The following is a 3,675-nucleotide window of genomic DNA, read 5'->3' as shown; positions in this document are numbered from 1 at the left end:
TATCTGCAGCAGTATTTAGTAGCAAAGTAATACGATAGTAATGATGACGATAGCAAAAGTAATACTTTTGGGTTGTGTAGTGATTGTAACAGTATAAGCGGAAAAGTAAATAAGCAAAGAACAATATATGAAAAGCTCGTAGGCATTGGATCGGTGATGGATAATTATGCCGGATCCAATCATTCATGTAACAGTTATAACATAGGGTGACACAGAACTAGCTCCAATTCATCAATGTAATGTAGGCATGTATTCCGAATATAGTCATACGTGCTTATGGAAAAGAACTTGCATGACATGTTTTGTCCTACCCTCCTATGGCAGCGGGGTCCTAGCAGAAACTAAGGGATATTAAGGCCTCCTTTTAATAGAGTACCGGATCAAAGCATTAACACTTAGTGAATACATGAACTCCTCAAACTTTCCTTAGCCAGGTATCCGCCCTCCCGGAGCTCCTTGATGTCCTTCTTCTTGACGGAGGAGGCCGTCCACTTGCCTCCAGCTCCGGATCCGGACATGGTTGAATGCTTGCTTAAGGCGGAAAAGTCAAGAACTTGGGCGCTAGAGCCCGAGAATGGAAGGGCAGAGAGAGAGAGAGAAGGCGTGGGTGAAGAAAGGGAATCGTTATCCCCTTATAAAGGCTGTAAATATCAAGCGCCTCCCCACTCGCCTTAAAACTCGCCTATTCCCAAGGGCTGTGAAAACGGCACGATTGAGTTACCCACGCCCGTATTGATGAGAATACCGCAATAAGAGGACACGATCTCTGCTTTGACAAGACGTGCCACTAGAGGCCACGCCTTGAAACGTGGAACGGCAGGACAAGAAACGGTTCAAAATAAAGACCGGGCCAGCATGATATCATGTTGCAAAAAGTTGTCAGCAGATTGGACTCATGAAATAGTATACTCTCTATGGCTGTGTGTCTGGTATTAATGTTGCAGATCCGGACACATCTCGCGTCCAGAGACTATCTTGGAGTTCGGGAAGGGGAACCCCCTTGCAATGCCGAAGACAATTTGCGTGCCGGACACCTTGTCATTGAAGCCTGGTTCAGGGGCTACTAAGGGAGTCCTGGACTAAGGGGTCCTCGGGCGTCCGGCCTGCCATGGGCCGGACTGATGGGCTGTGAGGATATGAAGACCGAAGACTCTCAACGTGTCTGGATGGGACTCTCCTTTGCGTGGAAGGCAAGATTGGCGATCAAACATGACGATTCCTTTCTCTGTAACCGACTTTGTGTAACCCTAGATCCCTCCGGTGTCTATATAAATTGGAGGGTTAGGTCTATAGGACCGAAGACTCATTACCATAGTCATACATGCTAGACTTTTAGGGTTTAGCCATTACCAAGCAGGAAGTAGGGTATTACCTCCATAAAGAGGGCCCGAACCTGGATAAACATCATGTCCCTAGTCTCCTGTTACCATCGACCTTAGATGCACAGTTCGGGACCCCCTACCCGAGATCCGCCGGTTTTGACACCGATAGCGGGAGCTGTCCTCTGATGACGGCGGAGTGGCTGAGCAACGACGACGGACTGGTGCCATTGGCAATTGTGGGAGAAGCAGACGAGATACGCTACATTGATGGAGGGGAAAATGCGACGCTGGACTCGCCGGCCGTGTTTTTTTATAGCAGGCTGGTAAGCATTGGGATTTTGGGGGATTTCACCGAGTCAGGCGGGAAGCTTGTGCGGGAACCTACGAGGTTGCGCGGGAACAGGCTCACTGACAATTCATTGGCGCCACTGTTTGGCAAAAAGAATGCCCCCGCGCACTGCGCAAGCTTGCGTTGTAAGCCATCTGGGGCAGTGGGGTGACAAGACGTGCGAGAGGAGGACGAAAGGCCACGTACACATACGGTTAATAAAAAAACGTTTGCGATTTAATTACCTACTATACCACCATCCTGGTTTATAAATATGACTTAACTAATAAAATATGAATGCATGTCGCCAAAGATTATATAGTTGGATTTGTATTTGAAAATAGTTTCCAATTATATAATTTTTAAAACTTGCATTAACATTTTGTTGGTTAAATTTGAGGAAAAGTATGGCACGGAATATAAAGGAGACTATAAACTAGACGGAGGTGGTACCACACGGCCGCTCTCTATGCAGCGACGCAATTGTCGGCCGGCTTGTAGGCGACCATTTCCTGCGTGTTCAACTGCTCTATGTGTGTGGGTTCTTGCGGTTCAGGCGGCCGCGACGCGCTCTGCTCTCATCCCGCCGCGCGCACTCTGCTCTCGCGTCCCTAGGGGTGCTCTGCCCTCGTCCCTCCATGCGCGCTGCCAGTGTTTGGGGCCGGCACACGATCACGCACGTTCGTGTGCAAGCGGTTGCACCGGGAGCGGTGCGACGATGCAGTTACTCGCTGCAAAAACTGCCATGCGACGCGCCGAGAATCCACGCCGCCCAGCCCCCTTTTATTCTTGCGGCCATTTACCTTCATCTCTCATCTCACACAACACAATAAGCACACCCATGAGGACACACACAGAGAGGACAACCAGCGGTTCCAATGGCGCTCTCGTGGCTCCAATGGCGCTCCCAGCAGCCGACGACGACAACAGCGGGTAGTTCACCACGCATCACGTAGTGGACACCCACGTGAGGGGGAAGGCCCTCTCGATGGTGTACACGAACGATTCGGTCTCGGTGGAGAGCTCCATCCAAACTATGGAGCAGTTCCTTCCCAAGGACAACTACTGAGTGGTCGATCGGCTTTGAACTCGAGTACAACATCGGTCGTGCCAGGCACGATCAGAAGGTTGTCGTTGCCCAATTGTGAGTGCAACATGACGTCCTCTTCTACCACTTCCACCTTGCCACAAGGCCTTTCAAGCGTTTCTCCAGGTTTATCAACAGCTCCGACTACAGTTTCGTTACGATGGACACCACCAACGATCTAAAAGTGCTCAAGGTTTCGGACTTGAAATGCCCGAATCTTGTCAACATCCAGCCCCACTACAAGGTCTGGGGCAGTGAAAAAAACAAACTGAACTCCCTGGTTGACCTCGCCTCGGCCATCATCGACCCCTACTACGCGAAGATGAAGGAAGAGAGCAACAAGGACAAGAACTCCTGGCACAGTGTGTGGCATAAGAGACTGGATGAACAACATGTCAAGTACGCAGCCATGGACACGTACACAAGCTACGAGATGTACAGGCGAATCATTGACATGAGGAACTGTCTTCTTTCTGGCAAAGACGAGGGATCGAGCCACATAGCAGTGGCGGGAGCGTCACAAGAAGTAGATGACTAGACGATCATTTCTCCTACTTTAGAGTGCATGCAATTGTTTATTGAGGTGTGTGCAAATAATCTGAAATGTTATTCTACTATAGACAGAGCAATTCACACGCCTATTAGCAGCAAATGTCTGTGTTATTATTGGTCTTCGCACACATTTCAGATTATGGACCTGTTTTTCACGTATCACACACATCCTGTTCAGTTGAACCGTTTGCATTGTGTTGCCTAATCACACAAAGTTCATCCCAGTGAACCGTATGTTGTATATCGCCCACGCCATCATCTGGCTACCCATTTCTTTTGTGCCTCCTCATCTCAAACAGTTAATTGAATTGAATTGTATGCCCTGCATCGCACACACAACTAAATTCTGAACCGTGTTTGATGCATCTGTCATCACAAACGTTTTG

Source organism: Triticum aestivum, chromosome 7B (assembly GCF_018294505.1).
Source record: "Triticum aestivum cultivar Chinese Spring chromosome 7B, IWGSC CS RefSeq v2.1, whole genome shotgun sequence".
Lineage (NCBI taxonomy): Eukaryota > Viridiplantae > Streptophyta > Magnoliopsida > Poales > Poaceae > Triticum > Triticum aestivum.
The sequence above is the reverse complement of the archived record's forward strand: the minus strand, read 5'-3'. Positions refer to the sequence as shown.